Genomic DNA, 13,942 nt, shown 5'->3' with positions numbered 1-13,942 from the left:
ACCCTCACCGCAGGGGAGGCATGCACTGACAGGACCGGACTACTCCGCTCAGTGCAAGTCGGAGGTCTGGGTCCCGAGGGGGATCGTGGGCTGCCCAACTCAGGTGCGGCCTCACCCCTGTACTTTTCTCGGCGCCGCTGAGTCTTCCCTTGCTTCTTAGCGGGGGAGCGGTGCCAACTAGTTGATGGGGGCATCGCTGCACACCAACGACGCGCCTGGTGCTGGATCGGGACTGCATGCTGGTGCCAGGGCCAATGCTGACTCCATTAGTAAGGCCCGGAGATGGATATCTCATTCGCGTTTCGTTCTTGGTTTGAACGACCGGCAGATTTTACAACGCTCGCTTACATGAGTCTCGCCCAGACAGCGAAGACACTGAGTGTGTGGATCGCTTCTGGGCATAGAACTGTGACAGGAGTCACATGACTTGAAGCCTGGGGCATGTGGCATGCCCCAAGCCCGGCCACTAACTAGAAATTCGGATTACTAAGAAGAGTTGTACTACTAAGGTTTGCAGTGCTGCAGCAGAGCTGGAGCACTAAGTTCCGACTACCTTCACTGGTGGCAAGAAGGAACTGAGGGTGGGGGGAGTGCACAGCTCCCCTTATAGCGCGATATAGAGGTGCTACTCCAGGGGTCGCAGCGGTGCTCCCCGACTACGGGTACTGCTAAGGGAAAAACTTCCGGCACTGGTGCATGTGGCGAGCACGCACACCTACTGTGGAATATACAGGAGCAATCACTCGAGGAAGAATGGCCCTCTTCTGGCACCACATAGAGAAACTCCTCCATTCCATCAGGTAAGTGTATCTAGTGGATGGTTTTCTCCTGTTTAAGAGAACATTCTGAAGTGGGCTTTTTACCCACGAAAGCTTATGCCCAAATAAATCTGTTAGTCTTTAAGGTGCCACTGGACTCCTTGTTGTTTTTGTGAACCTCTATGGTTTCCTGGGATTTTAACCACTGAGCATTCAATGCTATCAGGTGCAGGCTGGATGGTTTGGGATGTGACCACTGATTCTCTGGACCACTGACTGTGGTTTTGTGAAACTATGTTTGAGGTCTGAGGTTGAGTTATGGGATCCCAGAGAGAGACTCATGAGATCTAAGACCCAATGCTGATGAGACCAGGCTGATGCTATCGGGATTATAATGTCATGATTGTGCCTGAATTTGCATATTACTCAGAGGAATGGGAGGAAAAAAGTATATAGTAGTTTGTCTTTCCATGACAGCAATAAATTGTCTGATATAAATTCATAGATTCCAAGGCCACAAGGGACCATTGTGATCATCTAGTCTGACCTCCTGGGCCACAGAACTTCCTCAAAATAATTCTTAGAGCATATTTTTTAGAAAAGGATACGATTCACTCTTTATCCTTCTCTTTTTTAAGTAAAATAGATTCAGAGAGCTCAATTACTATAAGGCATGTTTTCTAATCCTTCAGTCATTCTCGTGGTTCTTCTCTGGACCGCATCCTATTAATTAACATCCTTCTTGAACTGTGGGCACCAGAACTGGACACAGTATTCCAGCAACAGTTGTACCAGTGCCAAATACAGAGGGAAAAATAACCTCTCTGCTTCTACTTGAGATTCCCCAGTTTATGCATTCAAAGATTGCTTTAGCCCTTTTGGCTACAGCATTGCATGGGGAACTCATGTTCTGCTGATTATAAACATGACCCTCTAATCTTTTTCAGAGTCTCTGCTTCCCAGGATAGAGTCCCCATCCTGTAAGTATGGCCAATGTTCTTAGTTCCAAGATATATACATTTATATTTAGCCATATATTGTTTGCTTGCACACTAAGAAATCCAGATCACTCTGAATCAATGACCTGCCCTCTTATTTGTTTACCATTCTCCCAATTTTTGGGTAATCTGTGAATTGTATTAATTATGATTTTATGTTTTCTGCCAGGTCATTGATAAAAATGCTGAACCAAAACCCAATCCCTGTGGGAACCCACTGGAAACACACTTGATGATTCTCTGTTTAGTTACATTTTGAGAGCTATCAGTTCGCCATCTCTTAATCCATTTAATGTGTGCCATGTTAATTTTATATCTTTCTAGTTTTTTAATCATGTGGTACTAAGTCAAATGTTGTCTAAGTAGATTATATCAACACTATTACCTTTATCAACCACACTTGTAATCTCGTCAATAAAAGATATCAAGTAAGTTTGATAGGATCTATTTTCCATAAGCCCACTTTGATTCTTTATTAATCGAGTCCCATATCAGACATTCCATTATCTTAGCCGGGGTCAATGTCAGATTGACAGGCCTATAATTATCCAGGACATCCTGTTTACCGTTATTAAATATTAACATAACATTAGCTTTCTTCCAGTCTTCTGGAACTTCCTCAGCGTTCCAAGACTTATTGAAAATCATCATTAAGGGTCCAGCAAGCTCTTTTAAAACTCTTGTATGCAAGTTATGTAGACCTGTGATTTAAAAAATGTCTAACTTCAGTACGTGTTTGACATCCTCCAAGGATACTAGGGGAATGGAAAGAGTGTTATCATATGATCTGACTATATCATCTGTTTTTCCCCTCAAAACCAGAACATAAATATTTATTGAACACTTCTGCCTTTTCTGCATTATTATTGATAATTTTACCATTTCCATCTAGTAATGGACCAATACCATTTTCAGGATTCTTTTTGTTCCTAATGTACTTTAAAATGCCTTCTAATTGTCCTTAACTCAACTAGCCAGAGATTTCTCCTTGTGGGCCTTCACTTCCATTATCAATTTTTTACAATTCTTAACTTCAGATTTATATTTATGGCTATCAACTTCCCCTTTCTTTGATTTGTAATATTATATTTGTATAGCTGTTTCTGCTTCCCCTCTAAACCAGACTTTTTTTTTTAATCAATACTCCTTCTTGCTCAATTGTGGCCTTTTGTGCATCTACTAAAGTGTTCTTAAACAATTCACAATTATCATTCACATTTTTCTAATTCTTCTTCCCAGCTCATTCGGTTCATAATTGTCTTCAGCTTTGTGAAATTGGCCCTTTTAAAGCACCACATATATATCACTGGTCTGGATTTTATACTGTTTGCACAATCTCTAATAATTGGGTTTTTTAATTAATTGGTAGTGCTACTCTTCAAGATCCTGAGGTATGCAGGATATCCACCAATTTATGTGGCTTCTCCTGCACTATCTCCCCTTATGTACCAAAGAAATTAGCCAATCTTTCAAATAATTCTTGGTATATAATCGTCCTGAGTCAGGTACAATGATTTTGGGAATATTGCCTCATCAAGAGAGGAGGAAGATGTATCCGGGGTGGCTGCATAGGAAGATTCTGAACTGGTCAGTTGGGTCTAGATCCAGCTTTGAAACGGATACCAGGATTGACATTGCCTTGGAGGTGATTTAGCTGGGCAAGGTACCAGAGAAGCACAGGAAGCTAGTGACATGCCCCATGGGTTCCAAAAATATCCCACGGCTATTTGTTCCTAGAACTGCTCCTGTAATCATCAGTGCTGAGAGCTGGATTTCTGTGGAAAGGATGGTGAATTTTGTGACCTCATATAATAGAACTAGGATGTATAAGATCCCACCTCCAACTCCAAAGAAGAAAAGGAATAGTCAGAGAACATGAAGGTGTGGTAACAGAGAGTGTAGAAGGGACCAGCAATCAAGCTCTACTATGAGATGTAGTAGGTACTGATGAAGCACCTGAGGTTTCCCAGTGACAGTACCGAACATATAGGTCATAGCTACATGGAGCCTCTCTCATCGTAGATACTAACATTTGCTGCATCAAAACCTGTATTGAGTTATACAGTGCCAAGGATGTAGACAGTACCAGAACTTGTGAAGTAGATGGGTACTGATAAGTCTACCTCCTGTATAAAAAATGGTTACTTACTTTTGTGTGACTTGTTCTTCGAATTGTATTGCACATGTCCATTCCACTATAGGTGTGTGAGTGCCCCATGCACAATTCTTGGAGATCTTTTTCCCTCAAGCAATAATCATAGGAGCAACATGAGTGCCCTCTGCCATCACATGCCACTGCAGGTATAAAAGGCTGGAGCCACCCCTGAAACCTCAGTTCCTTTCTACCAGATCGACTCCAACAGAGAGGGGACAAAGGGCAGGTTGTGGAATGGATATGTACAACACATCTAAAAGAACAGTAGTTACGGAAAGGTAGATAAGTTTCATTTTTATGAGTGATTGCACATGTCTACTCCACTGTAGGTGACTCACAAGCAGATTAACCTGGAGGTGGGCTTGGAGTCAATTTGAACAGAGATTGTAGAACAACACATCCAAAAGTGGCATCACTTCTGGACTGACTGCAATAGCATAATGAGAAGCAAACGTGTGCACTGACAACCACATTGCTGCTTTGCAAATGTCCAGAATAGGCACTTGTGCCAGGAAGGCTGCTGATGCTGCATGGACCGTAGTCGAATGGGCCAACACTCTAGATGGTGAAGTCACATTAGCTAACTGATAACACACACAAATACATGAAGAAATCCAGGATGAAATCCTCTGAATAGAAACTGGCTGGTCTTTCATTCTATCCATAACCATGACAAACAACTGTGTTGAGGACCTAAAGGAATTAGTACAGTCAAGGCAGAAAGCTAAAGTTCTTCTTATGTCTAATGAATGAAGTTTCTCCTCATCTCTATAAGAATGAGGCTTCAGTAAGAAAATTGGCAAACAAATTGCCTGGTTAACATGAAAATTCGTTAGGAACTTAGGGTGAGGGTGGAGGTAAACTTTATCCTTGCCAAATGGAGTACCGAGTTTTTGAAAGGCCTCTGTCTTTTCTTTGGCACCAGTGATAGAGAATGTGGTGCCATAAACATCTCTGATGGGGTGCTTCATATTGAAGCTTCAGTACTAGGCATCTGTTCCAAATGCGATAACTCTGATAGTGAGCTGCCTCCCTAAGAAGATACTTCAGCATGGCTGCTCTAGCCTTCTTAAAGCAAGGCTTGAATACCTTACAGATGTGACATTTGTCACTAATGTGGGACTCCCCCCAGCATTTTAGGCAGGATCTTTCAGGAGTAAGTCAAGTACAGAAGGGGACTGAGATTTCCTTGATGAGGAAGATCTTTTAGATTTAGAATAATGTGGGTTCTCTGATATTTTTTCTCTCCTGAATGGTACTGGGGACAGAGAATGATAACTCCTTTCTGAATCCTTTCTGAATAATAATGGGGGATTCAATCATTAGAAACATAGAAAGCTGGGTTTGCGATCACCAGGAGAATTGCATGGTGATTTGCCTACCGGGTACAAAGGTTGAGGATCTCTCGAGACATTTAGAGAGACTTATGTGTACTGCTGGGGAGAAGCCAGTGGTCCTGGTACATGTAGGTACCAATGACATAGGGAAGGACAGGAGAGAAGTCCTGGAGGCCAAATTTAAACTGCTAGGTAAGAGATTGAAGTCCAGGACTTTCATGGCAGGATTCTCTGAAATCCTTGCAGTTCCATGTGCATGACCAGTTAGACAGGCAGAACTGCAGGGTCTCATTGCATGAATGAGATGATGGTGTAGGGAGGAAGGGTTTAGATTTATTAGGAACTGGGGAAACTTTTGGGAAAGGAGGAGCCTATAAAGGAAAGATGGTCTCCACCTAAATCAAAATGGAACCAGATTGCTGGCACATAAAATTAAAAAGGTCATAGAGCAGTTTTCAAACTAAGGGGTGGGGAAAAGCTGACAGGTGCAGAGGAGCACATGGTTTGGACAGCAACATTCCTTAGGGTTGGATCTATTAATGGAGTCTCTATATCCTTGTACGAAGGAGAGGATGGAAGATAAAATACGGGTAGGATCTGATAAGAAACAGTCAAATAACAGAAATATGGTGGAATAGTAGTCATGACTGGAGTACAGGTATTGAAGAGTATGTGCTGTTTAGGAAAGACAGAAATAAAGGCAAAGGTGGTGGAGTAGCATTGCATATCAATGATGAGGTAGACTGTAAAGAAATAGGAAGTGATGGAATGGATAAGAAAGTCTGTCTGGGCAAAAATCACATTGGGGAAGAAAGCTACTAGAGTCTCCCCTGGGATAGTGCTTGGGCTGTGCTATAGACCACCGGGATCTGATTTGGATATGTATAGAGACCTCTTTAATGTTTTTAATGAAGAAAATACTAATGGGAATTGTGTGATCATGGGAGACTTTAACTTCCCAGATACAGACTAGAGGACGAGTGCTAGTAATAATAATAGGGCTCAGATTTTCTTGGATGTGATAGCTGATGGATTCCTTCACCAAGTAGTCGCTGAACCAACAAGAGGGGATGTCATTTTAGATTTGGTTTTGGTGAGTAGTGAGGAACTCATAGAAGAAATAGTTGTAGGGGACAACCTTGGTTTGAGCAATCATGAGCTAATTCAGTTCATACTAAATGGAGAGATAAACAAAAATAGATCTGTGACTAGGGTTTTTGATTTCAAAAGGGATAACTTCAAAAAATTAAGGAAATTAGTTAGGGAAGTGGATTGGACTGAAGAACTTGTGGATCTAAACGCAGAGGAGGCCTGGAATTACTTCAAGTCAAAGTTGCAGAAACTATCAGAAGCCTGCATCCCAAGAAAGGGGGGAAAAGTCATAGGCAGGAGGTGCTGGATGAGCAAGCATCTCAGAGAGGTGATTAAGAAAAAGCAGAAAGCCTACAAGGAGTGGAAGATGGGAAGGATCAGCAAGGAAAGCTACCTTATTGAAGTCAAAACATGTAGGGATAAAGTGAGAAAGGCCAAAAGTCATGTAGAGTTGGACCTTGCAAAGGGAATTAAAACCAATAATAAAAGGTTCTATAGCCATATAAATAAGAAGAAAGCAAAGAAAGAAGAAGTGGGACCGCAAAACACTGAGTATAGAGTGGAGGTTAAAGGATAATCTAGGCATGGCCCAATATCTACACAAATACTTTGCCTCAGTCTTTAAAGGGATAATGGCAGGATGACAAATGGGAATGAGGATATGGAGATAGATATTACCATATTTGAGGTAGAAGCCAAACTCTAACAGCTTAATGGGACTAAATCGGGGGGCCCAGATAATCTTCATCCAAGAATATTAAAGGAACTGGCACATGAAATTGCAAGCCCATTAGCAAGAATTTTTAATTAATCTGTAAACTCAGGGGTTGTACCATATGACTGGAGAATTGCTAACACAGTTCCTATTTTTAAGAAAGGAAAAAAGTGATCCGGGTAACTACAGGCATGTTAGTTTGACATCTGTAGTATGGAAGGTCTTGGAAAAAATTTTGAAAGCAAAAGTAGTTAAGGATATTGAGGTCAATGATAATTGGGACAAAATACAACATGGTTTTACAAAAGGTAGATCATGCCAAACCAACCTGATCTTCTTTGAGAAGGTAACAGACTTTTCAGACAAAGGAAACGCAGTGGATCTAATTTACCTCGATTTCAGTAAGGCATTTGATACGGTTCCACATACGGAATTAGTTAAATTGGAAAAGATGGGGATCAATATGAAAATTGAAAGGTGGATAAGGAACTGGTTAAAGGGGAGACTACAACGGGTCATACTGAAAGGTGAACTGTCAGGCTGGAGAGAGGTTACTAGTGGAGTTCCTCAGGGATCGGTTTTAGGACCAATCTTATTTAATCTTTTTATTACTGACCTTCGCACAAAAAGTGGAAGTGTGCTAATAAAGTTTCTGGATGGCACAAAACTGGGAGGTATTGCCAATACAGAGAAGGAGCTGGATATCATACAGGAAGATCTCGATGATCTTGTAAACTGGAGTAATAGTAATAGGATGAAATTTAATAGTGAAAAGTGCAAGGTTATGCATTTAGGGATTAATAACAAGAATTTTTGTTATAAGATGGGGACTCATCAGTTGGAAGTAACAGAGGAGGAGAAGGACCTCGGAGTATTGGTTGATCACAGGATGACTATGAGCCGCCATGTGATATGGCCGTGAAAAAAGCTAAGGTGGTCTTGGGATGCATCAGGCGAGGTATTTCCAGTAGAGATAAGGAGGTGTTAGTACCATTATACAAGGCACTGGTGAGACCTCATCTGGAATACTGTTGCAGTTCTGGTCTCCCCTGTTTAAGAAGGATGAATTCAAACTGGAACAGGTACAGAGAAGGGCTACTCGGATGATCTGAGGAATGGAAAACCGGTCTTATGAAAGGAGACTCAAAGAGCTTGGCTTGTTTAGCCTAACCAAAAGAAGGCTGAGGGGAGATATGATTGCTCTCCATAAATATATCAGAGGGATAAATACCGGGGAGGGAGAGGAATTATTTAAGCTCAGTACCAATGTGGACACAAGAACAAATGGATATAAACTGGCCATCAGGAAGTTTAGACTTGAAATTAGACGAAGGTTTCTAACCATCAGAGGAGTGAAGTTCTGGAACAGTCTTCCAAGGGGAGGCAAAAGACATATCTGGCTTCAAGACTAAGCTTGATAAGTTTATGGAGGGGATGGTATGATGGGATAGCCTAATTTGGGCAATTAATTGATCTTTGAATATTAGCGGTAAATATGCCCAATGGCCTGTGATGGGATGTTAGATGGGGTGGGATCTGAGTTACTACAAAGAATTATTTCCTGGGTGTCTGGCTGGTGAATCTTGGCCACATGCTCAGGGTTTAACTGATCGCCATATTTGGGGTCGGAAAGGAATTTTCCTCCAGGGCAGATTGGCAGAGATCCTGGGGGGTTTTCGCCTTCCTCTGCAGCGTGGGGCCCGGGTCACTTGCTGGAGGATTCTCTGCACCTTGAAGTCTTTAAACCATGATTTGAGGACTTCAATAGCTCAGACATAGGTTAGGGGTTTATTACAGGAGTGGGTGGGTGAGATTCTATGGCCTGTGTTGTGCAGGAGGTCAGACTAGACGATCATAATAGTCCCTTCTGACCTTAAAGTCTATGACTCTAAATGAAAGAGTCCTTTTCAATTACATCACATAATGGCAGACAGGTAAAAAGTGACAATTTTTAAGTGCTTATATACAAATGCTAGAAGTCTAAATACTAAGATGGGTGAACTTGAATGCCTCATTAAATTAAGATATTGATATAATAGGCATCACAGAAACTTGGTGGAATGAGGATAATCTATGGGACACAGTAATACCAGGGTATAAAATATATTGGAAGGTCATGAGGCAGGGGGAGTGACACTATAAGTGAAAGAAAGCATAGAGTCAAATGAAGTAAAAACCTTAAATGAACCAAGCTGTACCATAGAATCTCCATGGACAGTAATTCCATGCTTGAATAATGAGAATATGGCAGTAGAGATATATTACTGACCACCTGACCAGGATGGTGATAGTGACTGTGAAATGCTCAGAGAGATAGAGAGGCTATAAAAATAAAAAACTCAATAATGGGGGATTTCAACTATCCCTATATTGACCTGTCAGCTCAGGACGGGATGCAGAGATAAAGTTTCTTGACACCTTAAATGACTGCTTCTTGGAGCAGCTAGTCCTGGAACCCACAAGGTGAGCAGCAATTCTCGATTTAGTCCTAAGTGGAGCACAGGATCCAGTCCAAGAGGTGAATATAAATGAAACACTTGGCAATAGTAATCATAACATAATAAAATGTAACATCTCGGGGGGGGGGGGGGGGGAGAGACGACACCAAAGAAGCCCATCACAGTACCATTTAATTTCAGAAAGGGGAGCTACACAAAAATGAGGAAGTTAGTTAAACAGAAATTAAAAGGTACTGTGTGAAAAGTGCAATCCCTGCAAGCAGCATGGAAACTTTTTAAAGACACCATAATAGAAACTCAATTTAAATGTATACCTCAAATTAAAAAACATAGTAAGAGAACCCAAAGTGCAATCGTGGCTAAACCATAAAGTAAAAAAAGCAGTTAGAAGCAAAAAGGAATCCTTCAAAAATTGGAAGTTAAATCCTATTGAGGAAAATAGAAAGGAGCATAAACTCTGGCAAGTGAAGTGTAAAAAAAGATGGTTACTCACCTTTGTAACTGTTGTTCTTCGAGATGTGTTGCTCATATCCATTCCAATTAGGTGTGTACGCGCACCGCGTGCACAATCGTCGGAAGATTTTTACCCTAACAACACTCGGTGGGTCGGCTGAGGCGCCCCCTGGACTCGCACCCTTATGGCGCCAGATATATGCCCCTGCCGACCCAGCGCCCCTCAGTTCCTTCTTGACGGCTACTCCGACAGTGGGCAAAGGAGGGCGGGTTTGGAATGGATATGAGCAACACATCTCGAAGAACAACAGTTACAAAGGTGAGTAACTGTCTTTTATTCTTCGAGTGCTTGCTCATATCGATTCCAATTAGGTGATTCCCAAGCCCTACCTAGGCGGTGGGGTCGGAGTTAGATGTTGCGGAGTGAAGAACCGCTGAACCAAACACTGCATCGTTTCTGGACTGCTGCACTATAGCATAGTGAGAAGCGAAGGTATGTACAGATGACCAAGTCGCTGCCCTGCAGATCTCCTGTATGGGCACATGAGCTAGAAAGGCGGAGGACGACGCTTGAGCCCGAGTAGAATGGGCAGTGAGCCGGGTAGTTGGAACACCCGCCAAGTCACAACATGTACGGATGCACGATGTAATCCAAGACAAAATTCGCTGCGAGGAGACCGGAAGACCTTTCATCCGGTCTGCCACTGGGATGTCTTTCTAAAGGGCTTAGTTCGTTCGATGTAAAAGGCGAGAGCCTTGCGAACGTCTAGGGAATGTAGCTGTTGTTCACGTCGCGAAGCATGAGGCTTCAGAAAGAAGACCGTAAGGAAGATGTCTTGGTTGACATGGAAGGCAGACACCACCTTACAGAGGAAGGCGGGGTGTGGTCGCAGCTGTACCTTATCCTTATGGAACACCGTGTATGGTGGATCCAGTGTGAGAGCTCGAAGCTCCGATATTCGTCTCACCGATGTGATAGCGATGAGGAAAGCTGTTTTCCAGGAAAGGTACAGAAGCGAGCAGGTGGCCATCGGCTCGAAGGGGGCACCCATGAGTTTAGAAAGGACGAGGTTGAGATCCCATGTAGGGGTCGGATGTCGGATTTGTGGATACAGACATTCCAAACCCTTGAGGAACCTGCTGACCATGGGATTGGAGAAAATTGAGCAGCCATTTTCACCTGGGTGAAAGGATGAAATCGCTGCCAGGTGTACCTTGATCGATGAAATCGCTAGACCTTGTTGTTTGAGTGACAAAAGGTAATCTAGGATGGTAGGTACTGGAACCTGTAGGGGAACAGCATTCTTTAGGGCACACCAGCAGGAGAAGCATTTCCACTTGGCTAGATGTGTGGATCTAGTGGAGGGCTTTCTACTTCCTAGAAGGACTTGCTGCACCAAACTGGAGCAGCGCAGCTCAGATTGTGTCAGCCATGCAGCATCCATGCTGTTAGATGAAGGGACTGCAGGTCCGGATGGCATAACCTGCCGTGATCCTGAGTGATCAGGTCTGGCAACAATGGGAGAGGAATTGGCTTGGTCACCAACAGATCGAGGAATGTGGTGTACCAGTGTTGTCTGGGCCACGCTGGAGCGATCAAGATTAAGTGGGCCTCGTCTCTGCGTAACTTCAGAAGGACCTTGTGGACCAATGGCAACGGAGGGAAGGCGTAGAGCAGCTGGTCTTTCCACGGTATCAGGAAGGCATCTGACAGGGAGCCCAGAGAGCGTCCCTGGAGAGAGCAGAACACTTGGCACTTCAGATTCTCATGGGAGGCGAAGAGGTCTATGTGGGGAAACCCCCACCTTCGGAAAATGGAATGAATAACGTCTGGACGTATCGACCACCCGTGAGTCATAAAGGACCTGCTGAGGCGATCTGCCAAGGTGTTCTGGACTCCTGGGAGAAACAGCGCCACCAGGTCGATTGATTGGGCTATGCAAAATTCCCAGAGACATATGGCTTCCTGGCATAGTAGGGACGATCGCACTCCGCCTTGCCTGTTGATGTAAAACATGGCCGTCGGGTTGTCTGTTAAGACAGCAACACAACGGCCTTGGAGGTGTTCGCGGAATACCTGACACGCTAGGCGCATTGCCCTCAGTTCCTGGACATTGATGTGGAGAGAGGTTTCTTGTGTGGACCAGAGGCCTTGAGTGCGAAGGTTCGCGAGGTGAGCGCCCCAGCCCAGAGAGGATGCATCCGTGGTGAGGACTAGAGAGGGCTGCGGGGCATGGAATGGCATCCCTCTGCAAACAAGGTTGGGATTTAGCCACCAACCCAGAGAGGACAATACCTTCGTCGGCACCGTGAGTACTGTGTCCAAACTGTCCCGGCCTGGACGGTACACTGACGAAAGCCACATCTGAAGCGGGCGGAGGCGCAGTCTGGCATGTCTGGTCATGAAGGTGCACGAGGCCATATGGCCCAGAAGACCGAGGCACGTGCGTGCTGTCGAGGTTGGAAAACTTTGGAGGCCATGGATAATGGTCATCATGGACTGGAAGTGGGCCTGTGGTAGGCAAGCCTTGGCGAGATTCGAGTCCAGGACTGCCCCAATGAGTCTATTCTTTGGGTCGGCTCCAAAGTGGACTTTTCGGCGTTGATCAGCAGGCCCAGCTTCCTGAAGCAGGTGACGACGAACCGAACGTGAGACTGCACCTGTAGCTCGGACCGACCCCATATGAGCCAGTCGTCGAGGTACGGAAAGACTTGGACCTGATGTCTGTGGAGCCAGGCCGCTACAACAGCCATACATTTTGTGAAAATCCTTGGTGCTGTGGACAGGCCGAAGGGGAGGACAGCAAATTGGAAATGTTGGTGTCTGACCACAAAGCGAAGGAACCACCTATGCGGTGGGTAGATCACTATGTGGAAATACGCGTCCTTCATGTTGAGGGCAGCGTACCAGTCTCCAGGATCCAGGGATGGGATAATGGTTCCCAGGGTAACCATGCGGAACTTCAACCTTACCATGAATTTGTTGAGTCCGCGTAGGTCTAGGATGGACCGAAGCCCCCCCTTTGCCTTGGGGATTAGGAAGTAGCGGGAGTAAAAACCCCTGCCCCTCAAGTCCCTTGGTACCTCTTCCACCGCTCCGATAGACAGAAGCGTTTGCACCTCCTATAAGAGGAGTTGCTTGTGAGAAGGGTCCCTGAAGAGGGACGGGGAGGGAGGGTGGGAAGGGGGGGCAAAATAAACTGAAGATGGTATCCCATTTCCACCGTGCATAGGACCCAGCGAGCTGACGTTATGTGGGACTACGCAGGGAGGAAACAAGAGAGGTGGTTGGAGAAAGGCAGGGAAGGATCCTGGGAGGAGACTGGTGCTCCGTCCTCAAGCGCAGCTTCAAAAGTTTTGTCTGGGCCCCGCTGATGGTCTCGGGGGCCTTGATTTTGGCCTGTTTGCAGACCAGGTTGGCACCTCCTAGGGCCATGACCACGCCTTCTAGCAAAGTCTTGCCGCGGTTGGGGGTTGGGGTAAGGGCGCTGCGGCTGGGGCTGGAAGGGTCTGCATTGTGTCACCGGGGTATGCATGCCCAGTGAGCGTATAGTGGCCCGGTTATCCTTCATACTTTGCAGCCTGAGATCAGTCTTTTCCAAGAAGAGGCCTTGGACTTTAAAGGGCAGGTCCTGTATGGTCTGCTGCAGTTCCAGCGGGAGGCCGGACACTTGCAGCCATGAAATACGGCGCATGGCCACTCCTGAGGCTAGAGTTCTAGCTGCCGAGTCTGCTGCATCTAGAGACGCCTGCAAAGATGTCCTTGCCACCTTCTTGCCCTCTTCGAGCAAGGCCCCAAACTCTTCCCTGGACTCTTGGGGAACTAGCTCTTTAAATTTCCCCATAGAGTTCCAGGTGTTATAATTATATCGGCTCAGGAGGGCCTGCTGGTTAGCTACCCTGAGCTGTAGGCCATCGGTTGAATAGATCTTACGCCCGAATAAATCCAGGCGCCTAGCATCCTTAGATCTAGGG

The sequence above is a fragment of the Malaclemys terrapin genome, chromosome 2, assembly GCF_027887155.1.
Source record: "Malaclemys terrapin pileata isolate rMalTer1 chromosome 2, rMalTer1.hap1, whole genome shotgun sequence".
NCBI lineage: Eukaryota > Metazoa > Chordata > Testudines > Emydidae > Malaclemys > Malaclemys terrapin.
Note: the sequence above shows the minus strand (reverse complement) of the source record.